General features: G+C 36.0%; 1 pseudogene; it reads right to left on the bottom strand.

Annotated features, from left to right (window-relative positions):
• Positions 1–1,794: 1,794 nt before the first annotated feature.
• LOC140608318 (heme-binding protein 1 pseudogene) lies at positions 1,795–2,357 on the bottom strand (annotated as a pseudogene).
• Between the last annotated feature and the right edge of the window lie 23,603 nt (positions 2,358–25,960).

Genomic DNA, 25,960 nt, shown 5'->3' with positions numbered 1-25,960 from the left:
CCAACAGTTTATCCTTCACTGAAGCCTACCCTAAACACTTATTTAAAATAGTGGCCTCCATCATCCCCTCCACCCCAAATCTGCTGTGGTTCCTTTCACATTATATACCATGGGTGGGTTTCTTTATTAATTGCTTTTCCTCAAAAATTTAATCTTCTTATAAGTGTGGAGTTTTTTTTCTTTTCTTCACTGCTACAACACCAGCTCCAGAGCAGAGCCCAGCACAGAGTAAATTATTTTTTAAAACCCCATAGTTTGGGCAGCCCCGGTGGCGCCGCGGTTTAGCGCCGCCTGCAGCCCAGGGCGTGATCCTGGAGACCCTGGATCGAGTCCCATGTCAGGCTCTCTGCATGGAGCCTGCTTCTCCCTCTGCCTGTGTCTCTGCCTCTCATTCTCTCTCTGTGTCTCTATGAATAAATAAATAAATTCTAAAAAAAAAAAAAAAAACATAGTTTAATAAGTATTATAACAGGAGATGGAGACTAAGACAGGTTTTTTTGTGTGTTTCCCAATGTCCTAGAGCTAGAATAGCTAAAAACTAAATCCTGATCATTTTAAAACAAAAACAAAACAAAAAGTGCTATTTCTTATTGCCCCTTGCTGTGGTCATAAACATTTCTTCACGTGGTATTTATGACTTCACAGTCTGACCCCAATCTGTCCTTTGAACCTCATCTTGTATATGAATCACTTTCTAACAGAAGACCTATATGAACCTTAGCTCTGTTCTAGCTGCCTTTCTCCAAAGAGACCATGCCCTGTGTACCTCACTACTCTGTCTCATACTTCTCCCTTAGCCTGGAATGACCTGTTTCCCTATTTCTAACTAATCAAATCTTCCACTGTCTTCAACTCAGGTCAAATGTTACTTATATCATTAAGTCAGATCCGGCCATCTCAGTAAAAATTAATCTTTTTTCCTTTTCAGGCATTGTCAAAGCACTTAGTTTTTATAGAATTTTTGGCACTCTACCCTCTGTGCTTTGTGCCAAATGTAATCATATGCCTACATGTTGCCCTCATGAGAAACTTTGTTCTTGAGGACAGTAGTTTCTATCTCATCACCTTTACATCCTTCCTTTAGGTCTTAACAGTGTTGCATATACACAGTCTGTGTTTAGTTAAATAGTGCAGAAGTTCTCTTAAATACTGCACCATAACAGCTATCCCTATAAAGAAAATATCCAATTGTCATTTTTTTAAGTCAAAGATCTTTATTTTCAGTTTCTTTGTAGACAAAGCTCTTATAAGAATCATGGATGAAAGATCGCATACAAATCACATTTTTCTCTCAAAATATAGGTTCAGGGCCGCCGGGGTGGCTCAGTGGTTTAGCACCACCTTCAGCCCAGGGCCTGATCCTGGAGACCCAGGATCGAGTCCCACGTCAGGCTCCCTGCATGGGACCTGCTTCTCCCTCTACCTGTGTCTCTGCCTCTGTCTCTCTCTCTGTATGTCATGAATAAATTTTAAAAAATAGGTTCAATAATTTTTTAAAAATCTGTTTTTAGTGATGCAGATAACTGGGAAAATATTGCTGGATTTTTTTTTTCTGGTCCACCACAGAGCTTTCTACGTACATAGAGGGATGCTGCTTATCTTGGCTGTATTATTTCCCACCATTAATAAAAAGACCATAGATGATATATACTTATTTCAGAAAATTAGCAGTAATTGGCTTTAAAGGAAAGTTGGTTAAGCTGGAGATACAGTTGCAAGCTTTGCTCCCTCCTTCTCCCCTGAGAAAGTAGACACAGAAGTACATATTCAGGAAGTTCTGGCTCAGTGAGTCATTCATGCTTTCATCAGCCAGACTTCATTGTGATGTCCATAGGGCTTCATGGGAGGGTTCTACCCAGTGTTGAAGTAAGTAGAAGTCATTCTGTCAGGTAGTCCTGCCCTTCAAGGTGGTACACAGCTGGGCACCATGAACTACATAGTTTCCTTGGCATAACCACCAAATTGCAAGGAGTAGATGGTGATGCTTTCCCTGTCCACAGTCTTGATGCTGTTATTGGTAGGAACTAGTGGAGTTGCTCTAAAACTAGTTTGGAATCTGGAACCAGACTTTTAATTTCTTTTGAGGGGAGCCATCTTCACTGGGAAATACAGCAAAGAAATAGGAACTGTCATCCCCATCCTGATTCCCTTGTCATTGGTTCCTCCCACATACTTCATGACTTTGGGCATTGCTTCCCATAGATCCTCACTCACAGTCTTATCTGTCATATCCCCTGTGGCAAACCTTCTGCCTTCATAGAACCTTACCTCAGAGGAGACTTCTTCCTTGCCTTCTTTGCTCAGGACCTGCCAAGGCCACATCTCTATGCTTTTAGTAAGTTCTTGATCATCCCCATATGATGTGGCTCCGGTGCTCTGGACACACCAGTAGACCAACAGCCAATGTCATTTTGATGCATGAAGTTATAAACTCGGATTTTCCTTTTTCTAAGTGGCTTATATATTACTGTAATGATCAGTACCACAACCAGTAGCACTTATTTACAGAATGTTTTCTAGGAAAACCACATTACTTAAAAATAATGAGAACATAAGTGAAGAGAAAAAAATACATAGGCAAACGTGGGGTAATCAAACATGTATATCTGAGAAAGAAATTCTCACTGAGACACGAAGGGAAACAAGGTCTTCCCAATGTTTAATTCTTTAATCCTGTCCCATATCAAGTCCAATGGGTTTTCAGCTTCTATTGTACATTCTTTAACTTGTAGGAACTTGGATTATGTATCTCTGGTAAAGCAGATATGTTGATGTAGTTGACACCAAAGTTACTTTGTTGGAGAAACAGTAAGCAGGTAAACATGGCAAAAATAAGAGTTTGAACTAGCAAGTACTTTACAATGCTAAGATACTTGTATCCTTTCTGCACTTAAAGAACCAATGAGGTTTTGAGCAGAAAAGGAACTTAACCATATTTGACATTTGAGAATTTAACATCAGATTCAGCAGGAAATAGAAAACTGTCTAGGAAAGAAATGTGAGTCATGGAGTTTGTTAGCTGAGTAAAAAATGAAGGGCTCATCCTTGGCAGCAGATCAGTAATAGTGTGTGTGGCTGGGGAGAAGCCTATAAGCAAATTGCAAACTTAAGCCATAGACCCTGCAAAAATAATTGATTAATGAAACCAGAATTAGTAAATAATTTAACTTTTAGAATGTTTACTATCAATCTTGTACCTAACAATATAGTGCTATTAAAGTATAAAATAGTGAATTATTTTATGTTGTCAAGGAGATGAGAAAAGTGACTGCAGCTGAGAAGGAACAGTGAGGGTTCATTGAGGTGAGGGAAAGGGAGGTATTTCAAACTGTAAAAACAGCCTGCACAATTCCAGAGGCAGGTCAGGGCTTGGCAAATGTGAGTAACTGGTTTAAGTCCAGTAGAGACTTCAAGAGACAGCAAGAGGGTTCATGACATGAGGGGAGATAGAGAAGACTGGTAATGGCTGGACTGGGAAGCATGCTATAGGCCAAGTTAAGAATTTCTCTTTTATTACAATAGGATTTGGACATTCAACCACCTTTGCATTGGTTTTATTTGCTTTCCTTGAATGCTTTTTAAGAAAGATCTCAGGCAAATGTGTGTCCTCACAACCAGGGAATATTTGAAATTAAAGCCCTTTCTGTCTTTCAGAGGAAAAGATAAAAATTCATATTTCAATTTTAGTGAGATGTCAAAAAAGTGTTTTTGGTTTTCGTGGCCTTGCTGTCCCCTCAGTGGAGGAAAATAATGTGGACTCAGGAACCCTAGAATTGACTGGTAAGGGGGGAGGAGGTGATATATTGTAATGACTGAGAAATTTGAGCAGCATAATGAGAAAAACTAAGGACCTGGAAGGAAATAAGTGAATGGGGCTTGCAAAATATATTCATTTGTATGAGGCCTTCTCAATAACTCAGGATCTCTGATCAGGACAACATATGGGGCCATCTGATTTTAGCCACACCATGCATGGGATGTGCATAACCATTTTGGCTATGCTTAATGGCTGACCTAGAGTGTGTGCCCCTAGATCTCTAGCATGCTTTAGGGAGGAACATTCTCCATATAGTAGAGGGCTGGGATTGCAATAAACTAGTTTGAGATTACTGGACCACATAGTAATTGCACTTCATTTTTGTTAAGAACAATGAGAAAGCAATGGATAGTCTTAATATATTTATATTTAAAGTTGGCATTCTGACTGCAGAAAGTAGAATAATAGACTCCAAAGAGAATGCATACAGCATTTGCCAACTGTTGTAATGGGCTTGTCTACAGATTTTGTACCATTGATCTAATGGTGAAAATGGAAAAAAAATTTGGATATGAAAGGATTTTTAGGTCAAATAAAAACTTGCAGCTTATTTATTAGATATTAAAGATGAGAAGTGAGCCTTTAGCCAAAGGATTCCAAGTCATCCAAAGAGGAAAGCTAATCAGCATGGTCTTCACAAGCTGAATAGAAAGTCAAAAAATCTGTGTGTGGTCCATCAGAACGTTGCAAATGTAGATATGAAACAGTTAAATGTTGGAGGTTAGTGATTTCCATCATTTGCAGAGGAACAACAACATAGTAGGGGTTTCATCAGGTTTTATAGTTTTACAGTTTCATCTAGTTTTCAAAATACTGCAGGTAAATAATATCAGGGCACCAATTTACAGATGAGAAAAGCAAGACTCATAGAGTCTAATTTACATAGGATCTTATTTCAAAATTTGCCTTCTTTAATTATCATTTTCTGCCTCTATGAATGGATGAAATTGCAAAACAGAGAAAAAGAATCTCCACAGGAAAATGAAAAAAAAAAAAAGAAAGACATATAAAGCATATGATGAAAGCCAGAGACTGAAGTACTTTTGAAATCAATGATGGAGATTTGATGGTTTTGAATATTGGTGTTAATAGAATTTGTTAACGCTGTGGAGTACCCCAAAGATGTGTAGGATAAGGAGCTGAAAAAAAGTTATTTTCACTGTCATTCAAAACATTTTGCTGGGTAAGTAATCTGTGCTAGGTATTCTTCCAGATGCAAATAGAAGAGTGAACAACACAGAAAAATCACCTAATAGAGATTGAATTCTAGTAGGACATAGACCATAAACAATCATACAATTTAAGGCCATGATTTTACAGTTAACAATGAGGAGCTGGCTACAATTACCAAAGAGAAGTATTCTCTGGGGTGGAAGCCAGATAGCCATGAGTTGAAGAATTCAGAGAAGGTAATGCTAGAGTGGAATAAAGGGAATGATTATTGCTGTGCATGGTGTTAGGAGAAAGGATGTAATATATAGGTTGTTGAGATATGTTGATAACCTATTTAGAAGCCATACTAAGATGGGACTAGGTACAGGTGAGGTGTCCCTTATATGTAGGACCTCCTTCTCTTATGCTGATTCCAACTAACAGGTGAAAGTCAAATTTTAAAAAATAAATATACGATGTTAGTTTTAGGTGTGGAATGTATTGATTCAACAATTCTATATATCACTTAGTGTTCACAATAAGTATAGTCGCTGTACAACATTACTAATTGACTAATTCCCTATACTGTACTTTATATCTCCATGACTTATAACTGGAAGTTTGTTCCCTTTATTTCACCCATATCCCACCCACCTACCCTCTGGCAATCATCAGTTCTCAGTTTAAATCTGTTTGTTTATTTGTTTGTTTTGTTTTGCCTCATTTGTTTTTAGATTTTACATATAAGTGAAATCATGATATTTGTTTTTTCTCTGACTTATTTCACTTAGCATAATACCCTCTAGCTCATTCATGTTGTTGTGAATAGCAAGATTTCATTCTTTATGGCTGAGTAATATTCCCTTGTGTATATACCACATCATTATCCACTCATTTATATATGGAGACTTAAGTTGCTTCCATATCTTGGCTACGATAAAGCTACAGTGAACACTGGGGTGCAAATATCTTTTAGAAATAAGTATTTTCATTTTTTAAAGATTTGTTTATTTGAGGAGGGGTAGGAAGGGCAGAGGGAGAGGGGGAGAAATCCTCAAGCAGACTCCCACTGAGCACAGATCCCAGAGCCCAGAGTGGGGCTCAATCCCAGGACCGTGAGACCACAACCTGAGCCAAGAGCAAGAGTCAGCCACTTAACTGACTGAGCGACCCATAAGCCCCTGTATTTTCATTTTCCTTGGGTGAATACCCAGTAGTGGAATTAACTGGATCATATGGTAATTCTATTTTTTATAATTTTTTTAGGAACCTCTACACTGTTTTCCACAGTGGGTGCACCATTTTACCTATCTACCAATGGTGCACGAGGGTCCCTTTTCCCCTATATCCTCACTAACACGTTTTTTGTTTTTTTTATTCCAGTCATTCTGACACATGTAAGGTCATATCTTACTATGGCTTAGATTTGCATTTCCCTGATGATTAGTGATAAAGTGAGAAGTACTGGTTAAAAGTACTGGTTCTCTAAATTCAGTGTTCTTTGGAAGAACTTGGAAGGCTTATAACACACACTCATTCATTCCAGGTTTTTGATTCAGTAGATCTGGAGTGGGGCCCAAGTATTTTCATTTCTCACCTGGGTTCCCAGGTGACAGTGAGGCTGCTAGTTGGTGGATGACACTTAAAGAAAAAGAGCTTTATTTTTTTAAAAAGATTTGTTTATTTATTCATGAGAGATACACACACACAGAGAGAGAGAGAGAGAAAGAGGCAGAGACACAGGCAGAGGGAGAAGCAGGCTCCCCATGGGGACCCGGATACGGGACTTGATCCCAGATCCCAGAATCACGCCCTGAGCCGAAGGCAGACACTCAACCCCTGAGCCACCCAGGTGTCCCTAACTGCTTTAAATAAGAGTAAACTTTGCAAAAATTCAGAATAGTTCAGACTTTAATGATATTCCTTGTTCTTTCTCCCAACCAGTTCTTAATCACAGGCAACCAGAAGCTCTTGAAGTAAACTGAAAAGTTCTGTTCTTATTTATTTATTTAGAAAACTGAATATAAATGCCCAACAGACTGGTTTGCTCCATCCCAGAAAGGTCCCTATGTCTCATTATAATACAGGCTCCACACACATTGCAAAATGCCAATTTTGCTGCCAAGGAGCATGTTCTTAAAAGTGCATTTCACAGAATACAGAAAACAACCAATTAAACTTTTTTTCACAGCAGAAACTCCCTTTAAAGTATTCTAATCATGAAGAATAACTTTTATTACTCTGAAAAGTTGGGTTATGACTAATATTAGCTTAAGGTGTGAAATTTTAACATTTGCTTTCTTATAAAGTTATTACTTTGTATTTTGTTTGGTAAATGTTCCCATCACACTCACAAACTATGCCTATTAGAAGTAGCTTTCTCTGTTCAGATTATTCCAATAATACTCTGGCTGGTCTCCCAGTATTCTCCTCCATCTGTGTTAATTTTATGCCACTTTATAGAGATGGAAGATATTTTCTTATAGGACATATAGGATTTTTTTTATCATCTAAAAAATCCACAATTTTGTCTAGTATGAGCCAAGTATGGCCAATTTATATTATCTCCAGTCTTCATAATCTTGCTTGAAAGTAGGTATAACTATATCAGATTTGTGAGCTTTGTGAAATTTTTATCTATGATTTGTCTAGTGAGAGAGCTCAAACTCTTGAATGTAAGATTCTCCTTTGGGTACTTGACATTCCTCCAGGTCTCACTGCTTCTGTGTGCATTGTGTCATAGGAAGATTGGGTTCCTCTGAGATGAAACACTGGAATGAAAAAGGAGAATTATAGACCAATATCCCTGATGAACATGGATGCAAAAATTCTCAACGAGATATACTAGCCAATAGGATCCAACAATACATTAAGAAGATTATTCACCATGACCAAGTGGGATTTATCCCCGGGATGCAAGGCTGGTTCAACACTCATAAAGCAATCAATGTGATTGATAATATCAGCAAGAGAAAAAAACAAGAACCATATGATCCTCAATAAATGCAGAGAAAGCATTTGACAAAATACAGCATCCATTCCTGATCAAAACTCTTCAGAGTGTAGGGATAGAGCAACATCTTAAAAGCCATCTATGAAAAGCCCACAGCAAATATCATTCTCAATGGGGAAACACTGGGAGCCTTTCCCCTAAGATCAGGAACAAGACAGAGATGTCCACTCTCACCACTGCTATTCAACATAGTACTAGAAGTCCTAGCCTCAGCAATCAGGCAACAAAAAGACATTAAAGGCATTCAAATTGGCAAAGAAGAAGTCAAATCCTCCCTCTTCGCAGATGACATGATACTTACTGTACATAGAAAACCCAAAAGACTCCACCCCAAGATTGCTAGAACTCATACAGCAATTCAGCAGTGTGGCAGGATACAAAATCAATGCCCAGAAATCATGGCATTTCTATACACTAACAATGTGACTGAAGAAAGAGAAACTAAGGAGTCAATCCTATTTACAATCGCACCCAAAAGCATAAGCTACCTAGGAATAAACCTAACCAAAGAATTAAAGGATCTATACCCTAAAAACTATAGAACACTTCTGAAAGAAATTGAGGAAGACACAAAGAGATGAAAAAATATTCCATGCTCATGGATTGGCAGAATTAATATTGTGAAAATGTCAATGTTACCTAAGACAATTTAATGTTTAATGCAATCCCTATCAAAATACCATGGACTTCCTTCAGAGAGTTGGAAGAAATCATCTTAAGATTTGTGTGGAATCAGAAAAGACCCCAAATAGCCAGGGGAATATTAAAAAAGAAAACCATAGCTGGGGGCATCACAATGCCAGATTTCAGGTTGTACTACAAAGCTGTGGTCATCAAGACAGTGTAGTACTGGCACAAAAACAGACACATAGATCGATGGAACAGAATAGAGAATCCAGAAGTGGACCCTCAACTTTACGGTCAACTAATATTTGACAAAGCAGGAAAGATTATCCAGTGGAAAAAAGACAGTCTCTTCAATAAATGGTGCTGGGAAAATTGGACAGCCACATGCAGAAGAATGAATATAGACCATTCTCTTACACCATATACAAAGATAAACTCAAAATGGATGAAAGATCTTAATGTGAGACAAGAATCCATCAAAATCCTAGAGGAGAACACAGGCAACACCCTTTTTGAGCTTGGCCACAGCAACTTCTTGCAAGATACATCCATGAAGGCAAGAAAAACAAAAGCAAAAATGAACTATTGGGACTTCCTCAAGATAAGAAGCTTCTGCACAGCAAAAGAAACAGTCAACAAAACTAAAAGGCAACCTACAGAATAGGAGAAGATATTTGCAAATGACATATCAGATAAAGGGCTAGTATCCAAGATCTATAGAGAACTTGTTAAACTCAACAGCAACAAACAATCCAATCATGAAATGGGCAAAAGACATGAACAGAAATTTCACAGAGGAAGACTTAGACATAGCCAAGAAGCACATGAGAAAATGCTCCGCATCACTTGCCATCAGGGAAATACAAATCAAAACCACAATGAGATATCACCTCACACCAATGAGAATGGGAAAAATTAACAAGGCAGGAAACAACAAATGTTGGAGAGGATGCGGAGAAAAGGGAACCCTCTTACACTGTTGGTGGGAATGTGAACTGGTGCAGCCACTCTGGAAAACTGTGTGGAGGTTCCTCAAAGAGTTAAAAATAGACCTGCCCTAGGATCCAGCAATTGCACTGTTGGGGATTTACCCCAAATATACAGATGCAGTGAAACACTGGGAAACCTGCACCCCAATGTTTATAGCAACAATGTCCACAATAGCCAAACTGTGGAAGCAGCCTCAGTGTCCATCAAAAGATGAATGGATAAAGAAGATGTGGTATATGTATACAATGGAATATTACTCAGCCATTAGAAACGACAAATACCCACTATTTACTTTGATGTGGAGGGACCTGGAGGGTATTATGCTGAGTGAAAGAAGTCAATCAGAGAAGGACAACATTATATGGTCTCATTCACTTGGGGAATATAAAAGTTAGTGAAAGGGAATAAAGGGAAAGGAGAGAAAATGAGTGAAAATATCAGTGAGGATGACAAAACATGTTCAAACTCTGGGAAATGAACAAGGAGTGGTGGAAGGGGAAGTGGGCAGGGGGTGGTGGTGACTGGGTGATGGGCACTGAAGGGGGCACTTGGCGGGATGAGCACTGGGTGTTATGCTATATGTTGGCAAATTGAACTCCAATAAAAAAAATAATAAAAAAAGAAACACTGGAATGAAATCAGGAAAAAATACTCCTTTATGTGATGCTCCACTACAAATTGGTAAGAATTCATAGTTTTAAAAAGATTTTGATTATAATTGTACCTTTCCACTTTAATTGCTTATCTATGTTGTAAAAATTTAAGCTGTGCTTAAACAATCTCTAACTGAAATCAAATGGTGGTGTTATGAATAGAGCAAAATACTTTACACCTAAGAGAACATTGCATTTGTCAATTCTATACTATCTCTGAAGGAATAAAATGATTAGGAGAATAAGTTACATGGGTAAAACATCTTTTCAAACCTTGACTTCTAAAGTCTACACTCCATTCCAGCTCTATTGTATCATGTCTCTCAGTAGAAAAATAAACTTTTAGGACAAGTTGCCATTCAGTCCACAATTTTAATAAAATTGTAGCTGATAAATATCTTCAAATAGTCATATTGCTATGTATGTCAAGAGTACTGTGATTCACTGTGTGTGGTTTTGATGTATTGAGTTTCTGTACCTGAATGTTGTAAATCTGTGAGCATAATGATTGCAGAGTGGTTTTGCAACAGTACAAGACTGATCCTTCAGGTTTTCCTACCCCTTGCTGTGTTTTCAGTTTTCATGTTTAACTGAAACCTTAATAGTGTCAGTGATTCTAACTCAGAATAAAGTTAATAAAATTTAAAATTTTGAATGAAGATAAAGATTAAATATGTATAAACACTATGAAAGAGGTTTATTTCCCCCCAATTTCTTAGTTATTGTGATGTAAACTGGATTTTGTGAGATAGTATTCTATTAATAGAAATCTACATGAAAATATTCTTGGGGTCCCTGGGTGGCTCAGTAGGTTAAGAATCTGCCTTTAGCCTAGGTCATGATCCTGGGATCCTGGGATGGAGCCCTACATTAGGTTCCCTTCTCAGCGTGGAGTCTACTTATCCCTCTCCCTCTGCCCTTGCCTTCCCACCCTCTGCTCCCACTCATCTTCTCTCTCTCAAGTAAATCTTAAAAAAAGGAAATAGTATCTTTTTTTAAAAAATAGTGTTCTTAATTATGAAATTCCAATCCTGTAGTTTTAAAATGTGCTATTTCAATTTTATATAATTTAGGTTTTCAAAAGGACCAACTGCTATTTTACATTTTAAATTTTCTTGGTGGGACATGAATATAAATAGGATCTAACATCTGCAACTTGTGAGCAAATACCAAATGAAGTAATCTGAAATTTTCTGGAATTTTTTTTTTAATACATTATGAACTTTTATTTGAAAGTGAAAATTCTTAAGATGACCTCTTTTGCATTAATTACTCTACAAATAGGTTGAAGGGGAAAATGTAAAGTCAAATGATTAAGAGTATTATTGAGAATTTTTTTGCTTGAACTTTTTGTAGGTTACCTCATGCATTTTAATAAAACACACAATAAATCAATGCATATTTGGCCTTGATACTAGTAATAGACAAACTTCAGATGATTCATTTAAATCTCTAAAGTTTAAATATGATAGTATGAGAGATCTAACATATGAAATATAGGATTCTCAGGATAAAACTCTAAGTATCTCTTGCTAATACTCAAAGTTCAAAATAACTTCTTATAGGATATTTGCTGCACTAAACAGGAAGAGTCACTAGTCTACTAACTTAATAAGTCTTTAAACATATGGGATGCAGAAGGATAGGTAATTGGAAAAAACTCCATTAAACACTGTATTATATTATCATATTATAAACTATTGTTGGTTTATCTCTGATTTTTGCTAAAGGTAAGGAATAGATAAAGAAAAACACCTCAGTAGGGTGGTTGTGTAATTTATCCAATCCATTTCATAGCTTTTTATTTCTTATCTATTTGGCAGAGTGTGTTGAAAAATTAAGACAAGATTCTTGGCTTTGTGAAATTCATAGCTGGTAGGTTATGCATAAATGCAAAAGAAAATCACATAAATTATCTCAATCCACTTGCTAAATATTATATGAAGAAAAAATAAACTGAGATATTATATTAGGAAACTCCCCCCCCCCCCACACACACACACACAGTAGCCTAGAGAGTCAGGCACAGATTTTTATAATTGTAAGATGTAATATCAAACTTGAAAGGTGATTCAAGATTTTCAAGGCTAGAAGAAATGGAGAAAGCTTCTTGACCGAGGGTTATATATGGCAATATTCTGAGGGAAAAATAAGAACTGATTTTAAGAAATGGAGAACAGAGGTGGCTAAAACAGAGCTGCAAAAGTTAATTAAATTGAAACCAATGATCTAGGCAGTGGTGAATAGAGTGGGTTTTGGTCAGTTAGGTTAAAGATTTTAAAGCTATCCTAAGGACAGTGAGAAGGCAAAGCATATTGAGGAGAGAGAGTTGGCTCGATCAGATGTGCAAGTTTGATTTTTTTTCAAGATTATTCTTGGTTCTCTGTAAACAATGATGAAGTTAGAACAAAGTGAGAGAGAGAAGGCATAGGAAGACAAACTTTGAGGTCACTGTAATCTTACAGGTAACAGTGTAACTTGGTCTAATTATAATGAATTACAGTGCAAAGGGGAGAGAAGTAAACAGATTTGAGGTACACTTAGATAAAAAGTGGATTCAATGATTGATTGGATAGAGAAGGGAATCAGTTACCAAGGATATAGATGATAACAGCAAGTGGTGAGGCTATCAGTGGAGAAAGGAGACATTGGAGGAAGAATGGATTGGGAGGGGAAGGGAGATGGCCAAATATTCAATTTGGATAGATTGTGTGTAAGATGTCTGAGAGTTATCCAAGTGGAAATGCTGAATAGGTAGTCAGATATGTGTGCATAGAACTTAATAATGAGGTCTCACCTATAGTTAAATTCGGAGTTTGTTGACATTATAGGGGAAGAAAAATTTTTATCTTCTGAGTTCTTGACTAAGAGTCCAGTAATAAGACACAGATTAGCAAGAGAAAAACAGGAGCTTATTAACATGTCTATATTATGTATAGGTGGGAAGATACTTGGGGGGAACATGAGTAACTCAAAATGGTAGCTCTAAAATTCAGGTTTAAATATCATCTTAAAAGGGAAAATAGACAGGGGGTCTCATGTAGGCTTTTTAGGGGAGAGTCCATAGTTTTAGGATGGGAGATGTGATAGCTTGTGATAATAAATAACAAAGCTTATCTGGCTGTAGTATTGTTTTCTATCCTGATGAGTCAACCTTCCTTGGTTGATAAAATTCACTCTCAGGCAGGGGATCTATGACAGTTGAGCTCCTTTTGCAGAATTCATACTGAAGAAGGGGAGTTCAGAGAAAGCCTCTACCATCAGTTGCTATCTTTAGGTAATTGTAGCTCAGAATAGTTAATATGGCAAAGTGTCATATTTGAGGTAGAACATTCTGCTACCCTTCAATATAATAATATTACTTTTTATTCCCGGGAAGGAGATGTAATTCCTTATAAGGATAGTATAGTTTTAAAAGGGAAGAGAGTATAGGACAAAGCCCTGATGAACTCTTATATTTAAAGTTTTACCAGAAATGGAGAAACCAGGAAGTATACAGAGAAGGAAGAATCAGGGTTATAAACTATGAAAAGTGGAGTAACTTAGAGCTAAACGGTCTCACAATGGAGGTAGCAGTCAACAGAATCCAATTCCTGGTTTTGCATGTGTGAAGTCATTGGTGACTTGGGCAGGAGCAGTCACATTGATTTTATTGGCCTATAAATCAGTTGAGTTGTGGAAGTTGAGATGTGGAGTATAGGGAACATAATAGTAATTACAAAGAGGAACATGGGCTTTGGAGGAATTTTTATGGAAAGTACTAGATTATGTTTAAACGATAATTGGAAAGATGTATGCAAAAAGAATTCAAAGATAAGAGGATGGACCAGGCATATTTGACATATACGGTTCCTAAGAACAGAGCAAAAAAGGAATAAAAGTAGTGTGGATGAATAGAAGAGTACATTCTGAATGAGTACATGTTATAGAAAATGAGTACATGTTACTTTTTCTAGGTGTATAGGAGGAAAAGTGGATGAGAAAAGCTATTAATGGTAGTAGTTTTATATATTTAATGTTTCTGAGTTTTCTAATGTTTTTACTTTAGTTCTTCTTGCAAAGACATGATCATCTTTGGTATGTCTGGACTACAAACAGCATGTGGTAATGAAAGGTGATGCTTAAAAACCAGAGGCATAGAATAAAATTAAAGGAATTTATGTAGGGAAGAGAATATTGCTGAAATTTATGTTTCAGAAACATTCCTCTGGCTGTGAAGGAGAGAATGAATTTAAGGTGGCAAATCTGGAAGTAAAGCAAACAGAATAATTTTCATGAAGATTGTTGCTCATGCTCCTATTCTTAACTCTCCTCTCCTCCCCATCCCACACACATATAGTTCCTTGTCTTTCTGTCTCATTGGCTGGAAAGAATCAATGCAAGGTTTGACTAGTACTGTCTCGGGTCTGAGCAGTAGTGATGCTAACAATAGTGGTTCTTAACCTTTTCTTTATGCTACTGTGTAGGTTCCTGCAGGATTGGCTAGCCCAGTACACAATAGGAATTCTTCATTTAACAACATTCTGACAGGTGTTCTGCTAGCTCTTTATTAGGCACTGAGGTTGGCATAAAGTAGGGAACCAAAATGAAAAGATAATTTAAACACCTATTCTTTTAAGAAATAGACATGGCCACTGTTTCAAGATGTGCAGCAAGGTGTTCCGAATCACTTAAATTTTTCTTTCTTTCTTATTCTGTTCAGTATAATGAGATAATAAGTATTTATTAAATAATCCCCAACTACTTGGCAAAAGAACAAATGGAGTGGCATATTTTACTTCATTTACAGTTAGTGGTGAACTTGAGCTCTTCCACACACTTGCTTGAAGGGCACCAAAAGTAAAAACTGAAATTATACCATTTATTTTGGACTTTGAAACAGTAGAGCATAGAATACATATCCCAACAGCAGTGCACATAAAATATCTAACCATCCAGGATTATTTTTACATATCCATGGTAAACTTTTTTTTTCTTTTTTGGCTGCTAATGATATGTTGCTAAGCAGTTTACATTATTATGCCGGATAATTATATCAAAACTGTTAAATCCGTTGCATATTCTCATTATGCATAAATTCTGTCCACTACCCAAGAAAACTTACTAAGCATTAAAACGTCTTTTTTTTATTTTTAAAAAATAAAAAACCAATTTTTATCCTTTGGGTAGTGTCACTTAATCAAAATGTGTTATCGACACTTTCTAGAAAGCTAAAAAGTTTATAAATCACTGTGTATGAGCAAACCAAAGCATAGCTGTTAAAGCAAATGAGTAGAGCAAGCTACATGATGAACTGATACATTTTTATTAAACTTGATTTTCTCACTGGCCTGGAAAATACCAAAGGCACACAGGTTTACAGAAACACACAGAAAGAGGCTCTATCTCCGATAGTTAGTCGATGAAGAATCTGTCTGCAATAACAGCCACTTTGTAAAAATTTTTCTGTTTCCTTACTACTTTTTCAGAGGAGCTTAACATGGCAACCTAAAACAGCAGTAGACCTTTTGGAGAAATAGGTTTAAAATGGCCCTTGGAACATTGAGTGTGGAACTCTATGCACGGGGAATGAAATATGTCTCATTTTACCTCTAATAGTACTTTCCTCAATAAAATTTATTGTGAAATTATAATTGCTTTTTGAATGAAATAGTAGCTGTATAACATTTGTAAAACTCAGATCTAATTTTGGATGTGTTGAAACTCTTCAGTAATTTCTTTTGGTAGATCATTGGATTTCGCTTTAAGTAGGACTATCAATTATGACAATTTTGGAACATCAATTACTTAATTATTCCAAGTCAGACAATATTGGTTCAAATCCTGCCTTTACCATTAATTAATTTTTTTGACTTTGGGGATATATAAACTTACCTTGTCTTAGTTTCTGCATCTATAAAGTGAGACTAAGGCTAGTAACTAACTTATCTAAGTGTTAATTTGAGCATTAGAAAGTTGATATGTCTCGAAGGCTTAAATCAAGGCCAAGCACATGATACATGCATGTTTTATTATGTTTACGATCCTGTTTTAGTCAAACTCTATTTCTGCTCTGTAGTTGTAATCTTAGTTTACAAGGTAAGAGTGAATATAGCTATCTGTGTTCAGAATTTTTACTCTATTTTCTCATTAAATAAGATGAAAACTCCAATCAGTAAAAATTCTTTTTGAATAGAGTTTTAACTAAATTGAATTCTTTCTTTGCTGAATGTAAGTTCAACTGATGTAATTCAGTTTCGAATGTCCTAATGCATTTATCTTGTTTACAAAAGGTCTACACATGACATATAGCAGATTTTGTCAAAGTAATGGAATAGTTTCATTCTTCTGCAAGACCCCGAATATACACACAGTTAAGAAGGGAAGTGTATTAGGAATCTAGGGGCAGAATTCAATGCTAAATAGTAATTGAAAAAGATGTGTTGCTTGGAAACTGCAGAGAACACCTCTTTGTTTCAAGTGAAGGGTAATACAACTCATGCATTAAAACAGCAGAACCTTTTAAAAATTTCAACAATGCAATTGATGAGAGTTTTAATATGCTCTGACATAAAACTTAGAATAGTGCATTTCAATCATATAGATGGTTCATTAAGATAACCTGCAGCATTGATAGATTTATACTGAGGTTTGGTTACATACCTTATGAGGCTTCAAGTTATGGTTGCATAAACTGGACTCAGATTAAGGGTAATGAAATATTCTTTCTAAGAATAATCACCCTTTCAGAAAAAAAAAAAAAAAAAAAAACTGCACCTAATCAGAGGTGTCATGCACCACTGAGTTTTGTGCATAGGACTTGCTGCTTAATAGCTGTTTGGTGACATTTGCAATTGGATGCCATTAATAAACAATGTAAGATGTTAATTTGTTACTTGGCAGGAGGAGTGAGTCCTTTTGCTCCCTCCTATTTTCAAAACATGATGACCCTGAAAGTTAATGAAAATAAAGACATCCACACATTGTAAAAATCCTAAGGTAGTGGCAGTGACTATTCATCCTTTGTTTGGCTGTCTGAGGGATGAAATGCAAATACTTACAGACAAGGCCCCTGAATTGTGAGGTGTTCACTCCATCATTGGTTTCTCTCTCCTGAAGACTTATTATATGTAAGTCTTCTCCAATGGTCTTAAAAGTTCTTCCAATTTGGAAAATAATTGATCTGCACATAGAGCAGTTTCTTAGGCCGTGATATTCTGAAAATCCATTCTTTATTTGACCCAAAACTTAATCTCTTAGCAAACAATGACCCACCATCCAGTTTCTTGTTTATGCATTAGTCACCAGAAGTTGGTTTTAGCTCAACCTAAATAGATCATTTTATGTCAGTTATAATTTAACAGAGGAGAAAACATTTATTGTATTATATAATACACCTACTATATTTTAGTTTTTAAAAGCTTACAATGAAATGTAAGTTAGACATCAATAAAATCAATTTTATGGCCATTATCTACCATTAAAATTGTAGATATGCCCAGAAATTACTTTTGATGGATTTTGTTAACAAGAGATTGTGGGGCCTTTTTCTCTATTATAAAAATGATAGTTGAGAATGCAGGTGCCAGAGGGTCTCAGTCTGTTAAGCGTCTCTTAATTTCAGTTCAGGTCATGATCTCAGGGTTGTGGGATCTGGCTCCACATGGTCACGGAGCCTGCTTGAGTCTCTCTCTGTCTCTCTGTCTCTCTGTCAGTCTGTCTCTGTCTCTTTCTGCCTCTCTCTCCCTCGCAAAAATAAATAAATAAATAAATAAATAAATAAATAAATAAATAAATAAAATAATATGTAATGGAAAGTTATAACTTTGGTATGAAATTGGTCAAAGCTAGAACTGAAAGATAATACTACAAATGGTATAAGAATTAAAACTATAAGAATAATTATCCCTAAGAAATTTTTTACATATACTATACTAAAAATAATTTTTAAACTGTCTTTCCAATTTTTTGGCATCCTATATTTCAGATTGTATAATATTTCTGGCATTCTATTAAATTTTAAATGGAAATGTTTTAACACTTGACAATAATGAAGAGTATAAAAATATTTATATAGTGATTTGAGGTAAATACTGTCATTTTTTTCCCCTTTATGTTTTACAATTGAATGCTATACCCTTTGGAATAGACTAGGTTATTCTGAGATAACTAACATCAAAAAAATCTTCCAGACTCAGAAGGTCAAAGGCTTATTTCTTATTCAAACTAGAATATCCTGGATGGGGAGGGAGCTCTGCTGGTTGTATTATCTCAGGGGTCAGTCTGAGGGAGTACTGAACATCTCAAATATTGACATGTTAGAGTGAAAAGAAAGGTGGGCAAAAAGGAGTCTTCCACCCGCTATCAAATATTGTATATTTGAAAATTGCTAAGCGCCAAAAAAAAAAAAAAAGAAAAGAAAATTGCTAAGAGAGTAGATCTTAAAAGTTATCATGACAAGAAACGAGTAACTATGTGACGTGGTAGATATTAACTAAATGCTTTATAATCATTTCATAATATATACATATATGAAATCATTGTGTTATATACCTTCAATACAATGTTATGTGTTAACTATATCTCAAAACTAGAAAAAACAGACTGAGCTTCATAGGCAACATTCATCATTTTTCATAACTCATTGGTTAGAACCAGTTCAATCATAGGGAGATCAGAAAGTCTAACTTATCTTTGTCCCTAGGAAATAGAACAAAAAGAAAGGTTTAACAACTCTTAGGACGACCACTGCTGATAGGTCTTATTCTTAGCATTGTCTTGCAGATAGAGACAAGACAGAAGCTTACAAAATTTAAAAGGCTTGTTCAAGATCACCTAGTAATTAAACTTTGGGATCAGAATTCAGATATGAATTTTGTAAACTCCAAATTCAGTGTTCTTTCCGTTAAAACTTTGGTTATAACTGAATTCAATCCATGTCTACTTCAAAAGTGTGTGTAATGAATTTGTTACCATTGGTTTCTACATAACCAGACATCTTTTTTTCTCTTACTGCAGACCATTGTTACAAGGGCAACTAGTAGTAGATACTATAGAAATCTAATCTATAGCAAGTCTTAAACTGAACTTCTAAAAAAAAAAAAATGTGCTGTAGTCTTCTCTTCTAGTTCAGGTACTAGGTATGATCATCTACTTAGCTACATATTTCAGAATTATTCTCAACTTTGTCCCCTAAGGTTTGCATCTCAGAAACGTGACTTCATCCATGCACTTCTCTTCACAGACAGTGCTTTCTTTCAGATGTAAAAGAAAAATTTCATGATGCACTTGTTTAAAACTTCAAGAAAGACTTTATTCAAAACTGTTGCATTAAGGAATTAAGCCTGTCACAAGAGGAGAGAGACTAATCTCCACTGAAACAAAAGGTGGGAGAGTTTTAAGTGCGTGTGTGTGTGTGTGTGTGTGTGTGTGTGTGTGTAGGGGAATAAGCTAGTGGAGAAGTACTGGAGGACGGTAATGGGTAGCATTGATCAATGTGATCAGGCCCCTTGTATTTGATAGAGCTTATTAAAGTTGGGCACCCACCCTCCCATTGAAACTGGGAGTTAAGGACCCTCCCTTTGTTGATGATTTTGTTTGGAAAGAGTAGCTTTCAAGTCTTCGAGAAAGATATTCAGAGCTGTAAAGCTACAAAAAGCTGAGAGAAGATTAACATGTCAAACGGGTAGAGAATTTACAATCGCAAATTTTCTAAAGCAAATGATCTGAGAAAAGGGAAGTCAGGGTTGTGGAGTTAGGAAAAAACCTGTCTAAAATTTAGTCATGCTAAGGGGAATGTTAAGGCCTTCTTAGTCACCTGACTTGTCTCCCTTCCCTGCCCCCACCCTGTGTCTCCCCACTGCCCTCTGTGTTTTTCCCTAGCTTCTGAGATGTCTTCTTCCAGTAACACAAGTTAGATCACATTGCTCTTTTCCATAAAAGAATAACTCTGTTTAAAATGTACGTTTACAACTTTAGACTTCTACCACCCCATTTTTCCAATATATACATTTCCTATCCCCCCACACTGTTCTTCTCATTGTTCACTAAAAATACAGGTTCATTATATTTGCATATCCCATTCACTCCTTCCAAAATGGTCTTTTTTTCCTGCTCTTGCCAGTACTTTAGCAGACCAACTCAAATTTCACCTGCTTAGTCTTTCTTTTCCAGGCAAGGTTAGTCTCTCCATCATCTGGCCTCAATACACAAACCAGTCCCTCCATAGAGATCACCAGATTGTTCTATTTGTAGTCCTGCTTACTTCTCTGGTTACAACGACTCTGTATAATTTAGCTTTGTATTTTCGGTACTTACCAATATTCTTGTACATGGTTATTGCTCAGTAAACATCTTTAGAATGCTCTTTGATATCAACTATTTCATATACAATGGTAAATTGATTTTATAACCTTTGTTATTTAAATACAGTCAGTAAATCCATTATGTAAGTATATTCAATAAAGATGTTAACTATGTTCATATCCTTAAGGTCATATCCTTGATAAACTTCAAGCCCCCCCGCCCTTTTTTTTTTTTAAGATTTTGTTTATTTGAGAGGGAGAGAGCATAAGGAGGGAGAGGGAGATGCAGACTCCTGCTGAGCAGGGAGCCAGATGGTGGGGCTTGATCCCTGGACCCTGAGATCATGACTCGAGCCAAAGGCAGATGCTTAGCCAACTGAGCCATCCAGTTGCCCCAAAGTTCAAGCTTTTTTGAAGAGCATACTATTTAATGGCAAATCATTTAAGAAAATGAGTAAGTATGTTGTGGACATTGCCAGAGACACCACTCTTTGGAGATCATCTCAGTTTCTTTCAAGAAGCATTGCACAGTAGGCTGGGAGTGAACAGAGAGAGTTTAGGCCAATTCCTGGGATGGAAGCATTTTGCACAGAAAGAACAGTGCATGTGAAGGCATGGAAATTAGAGAAATAGAACATTATCTGGGAACAACGTGTAATTGAGTATTCTTGAAGCATAAAATGAATAATGGGGGAGGGCCAAGAAGAGAGGGTGCAATGGAAGTCTTAGCTAATTAGTCAAGGAAAGTGCACAAGGACCCATAATGCCATCCAAGGCAATTTAGAATTTATCCTGTCAAGATGATGAAACTGAAGCCCCAAGTCTTTATGATTTGTTCAAGCTCATACAGAGTTCACTAGTAAGGGGTGGAGATAGATCCTTGCCCACAGCTTGATACTTAATGGGTATTTGTTTCTACAGAATATGTTGTAATCAGTAATTAATTAACATTGAATCCTGAAATCCCAAAGAGATAGAGCTAAATTGATTGTACTTTTCAAGATGAGGCTGATTAACAGAACCAATGAGTCAAGGCCATGATACAATCATTTTGAATTACTGTCATTTTGGATTAACATTAGGCAAATTTTACCGCTCAGTTTTATTCCTTTCGTTTCCCTCTCAGTAAATTATATGTTTACATCTTTGACTGAAGACCCTAATATTCCATCTAAATCTGATTTTTAAAATTCATATAATTTTCTGACCTAAAATTATCTGACAGATTTGTTTTCCAGCTGAGAATCTACAGTGAAATAAATACCTGATAAAAATGTTGAATAGATAACACATAACAATACAAGGAAAAGGAATACCTTTCTCCACACCTATGTATTACTTAGTAGGAGAAAAATGTGATGGTGTAGCCCTACTATTAACTAGTAAGGATTACTATTAATAGTAAAGAATAAAGGTAATAGTAACTTTTTCAGGTGAGAACTACTTTTTAGTGACATGGTATGCTTCCCAGGTGGATTGTGCACATTGCAAATGAAATATTGCTTTTAAGAATACATACTTCCTGAAAAGATTTTTAAAAATCTATGTAAAAATAAAGTACCCATCCTAAGGGTAAATTGCTCAAATGAAATTATTAAAATGCTATCTGGAAGTGGTTGGTGTTCAGAGAATTTATAGTACTCATGTCTTACAGTATCATCAGGATGATCAGCTTGCCTCAGAGCTTTTGAATCATTTTTTTTTCTTTATCCTTAGGACATGAGGGGATGCTGGAGAGTAGGGGATAATTGGGATTTTTCCCCTCCTAGGATATGAATTCACTTTAGAATAATCTCTTTCCCCTTCATTGATAAACAATAAGCGTTTTGATCAAAATAATATGAATGATACACAGTATGAAGCTTCCTACCATTAAAAATAAACTGTTTTCTTTTATTATTCAGACTAAAGGCTTTTTGTTAGAGAAGATACATGAACATTGAGCTAACCTTTGAAAGAAACAAAACTTTTTGGTTGACTTTGGCAAGGTTCTTCTAACCAATTTAACATTTTCACACCATCACAGAGGATTGTTCAAAATGTTTTTTTTTTCACTCCACATTTTTTTGCTAAGTGCCAGCATGTTCATAACATTGTATCATTGTATCAGCTGAAATATTTTAAATAGTTATTAACACTTTATTCAATCATCTAAAAAATTTTAATTACACTATTTCGAATACGCCTATATTAGAATAGTGAATGTATATAACTTCTTAATGGTTTTACTTATATAAGCAGCAGGCTCTATTTTTGTTAAATAAGTGTTTTCAAAATTTGAAGGCCTCTGATCTATAAAATTCTAGTTCTAGGGATTAGCTTTCAATTTTAAATTCTTTCTAGGCACATTTCATCTCTTACCTAATAACATTCATGGATTAAGGATGCTTAATGGTAGTCATGAATGAATTGGCATTTTTTTCATTTCTTTTTTCCTCTTGACATTTAATTTTGACACTATTCACTATTTTACTCTTTATTAAGACTACTAAAACTTGGCTGGATAAATCTTTGTTGATCTTTCCTCCCTATCTCTCTGTATTTCCTTTCCACTCATCCATCTGAGTTTTGATTCTCTACCTAAAGACAACTTTTCTGAGAATCTCACTTTCAGTTGTCTTGCTGTCTGTCCTCTGGGCTACCACAACCAAGTTCATTATTTCACCATGTAAGTAAAGAATTCTCAACTCCACTTGCTGTGGAGGCCGAGAAAATTAAGGCCACTTCACTCTAAGTTCAGCGTTAGCACAAGTACAGCCATCCCAGGCCCCTGTGAATAAGAGCTGAAATTTACATTACTTCAGTTACAGGAAGAAAAGAGCTTACAGCTTATCGTCCTAGAAAGTCCCATATTAGAATGAGAGCAGAGCTCAATGCCCTTGAAAGCCCCATATCAGAATGTAAACAGAACTTGAGAAATTCCTCCACCCCTTCTGGAGGTCCCCTAGACCAGCCCTTAAAACTAAGCTGAAACCCACCTCGGGGTCCAAGTCCCTGCTCCGCTGTGTCTTGGACCCAAGCTCAAGCTTGCTAATAAACCCTTGTGTGTTTGCATCGGTGTCGGCTCCTTGGTGGTTTCTCAGATTCGCAATCTTGGGCACAACATGCTTGTCATTTTCACGCACTCATTTCAAGCTCTCCATATTCAGAATTCAAAATCTTCCCTTCTCAAATGTGTTTTTTTCCTACTCCCTGAGAACATGAAAAAATTATTCCCAAGCCAAAAATGTGATGGTTATTCTAGATTCTTCTTTCTCACCACCCTTCAAATCAGTAGTAAGGTCTATACAAATCCAGTTCCTAATTGTTTTTTTGTTTGTTTGTTTGTTTGTTTTCCTCTCCATCCTAATGCTAATTTTGAGTGGCCTTCTAAGGTTTTTCATGTAGATTAAAACTAAGCAGCTCTGCCCCCCACCCATCTTGCCCTAATTGGTCCTTCCTCACCATTTGGATCTTCTTTCAGTGATGAATCTAATTATATTGCCCTTTTGCTAAAAATATTACCTCTGGATTAGTGTTGACTAAATGATTAAAATATGACCTTATCAACACACTGAGGACTTTTCAGGATCTGTCTAAAATCTGCTTTTTTAAGTCTTATTTCTACCTTCTCTGCACAATACAACCCAAATTAATACCTGTATCAATTATGTGTAAGGTTTCAAAATGTCAATAGATGAAAATTCAATTCAAAGTACTGTTTTCACTATTGTATTGAAAAACATCATTCGTTGAATGTAAGAAACATTTACAAATTTAGGAAATATCTAATATATGTTATCAAGTCAACCATCTACTCTATAAGTTACTGGTTTTTATGTTAGAACTAAGCAGAAATTGGATTATTTCAAAATGTCACATTGACATCATTGAACATGACTACTTATAAAGCTGCATTTTGGGAAAGACATTGTCTTGCTTTGTCCCTTTTAATCCTCAGAAGGTATGCCATTATATAACTTTGACCTACATTTTATCATTCCAGTAATACAATTAAAAATTATAGTTTCTAATGATGTTTTAATATTTTTGAAAAGGAAGAAACTTTTCAGATACTTTAGCTATTTGCTCTTTAATCTTTCTAACCCAAGAGATAACAAACCCAGGTTTTATTTTCATAAATAATGATGCTGAATATAAGCTACTGCCACATATTTTTTTTGCATAAGTTATCCTAGTTACAATATGTTCACAAGGTTTTGAAACTCTTTGGGAAATGGAAAAATAGAGTAACTCATATGAAATACACAGATTCTCATGGTGTTTTCTATGTAATTTCCATTTTTTATAGAATCAACTGACATTTAGAACAAGTTCAAACCCAGGCTTATAGAAATTTTTCTTAATTCAATTTTTCTTAAACTCAATCTAATAATTGAGATTTATTTCATAAGAAACACTGTTAAAATATGCAGCTATGTAAAATTTAAAGATCTTATTGGTGTTATTGGATAATTCATGAATCTGGCAGCATCTAGCAGATAGAAAGGAATTCTCAAACTACACAAAGACTTTCACAGATAGAAAAAGGTGGGAAAAGAATGTTTATGTCAAAGAGTGAGTTGTTTCAGGCAAGGACACTTTGCTGTGGAGGAAAGAAAGGGGTCTTTTTTTTTTTTTTAAGATTTATTTACTTTAGGGAGAGAGCGTGTGCCCATGAGCAAGCATGAGCAGGAGGAGCAGGGGGAAGGAAAGAGAATCTCAAGCAGACTCCATGCTTGTTGTCTCTTTTTTAATAGAGACAGATTTTTTTTTAACTTTTTTTTTTTTTAAGATTTTATTTATTTATTCATGAGAGACAGAGAGAGAGAGAGAGGCAGAGACACAGGCAGAGGGAGAAGCAGGCTCCATGCAGGAAGCCTGACATATGACTTGATCCCAGGTCTCCAGGATCATGCCCTGGGCTGAAGACGGCACTAAACTGCTGAGCCACCAGGGCTGCCCAAGAGAGACAGATTTAAATTTTCTGAAGCCATTTGGTAACTTCTGTAATACTATTTTTTAATATTTTAATATATATTCTCTTTGGTATAATTTGATTTTCAAGTATGATGCATTTGAGTCCTTTATATAATTCAAGATTCTTTTTTTTTTTAATTTTTTATTTATTTATGATAGTCACAGAGAGAGAGAGAGGGGCAGAGACACAGGCAGAGGGAGAAGCAGGCTCCATGCACTGGGAGCCTGATGTGGGATTCGATCCCGGGTCTCCAGGATCGCGCCCTGGGCCAAAGGCAGGCGCTAAACCGCTGCGCCACCCAGGGATCCCTAATTCAAGATTCTACTTCACTGTTCCTTACTGACACCCCCATCTTGAGCCAACATCCTTTTGTTTATAAACTTTTTTTTGTATACCAACATTTGCCTAAAATTTCTAAGAAGAAAACACCCAGCAAACTTATTCCAGTTTCTACAAATGATTTTT

This window comes from Canis lupus, chromosome 17 (assembly GCF_048164855.1).
Source record: "Canis lupus baileyi chromosome 17, mCanLup2.hap1, whole genome shotgun sequence".
NCBI classification, from domain to species: Eukaryota; Metazoa; Chordata; class Mammalia; order Carnivora; family Canidae; genus Canis; species Canis lupus.
Note: the sequence above shows the minus strand (reverse complement) of the source record. Positions and strands in the feature narration are given on the sequence as shown.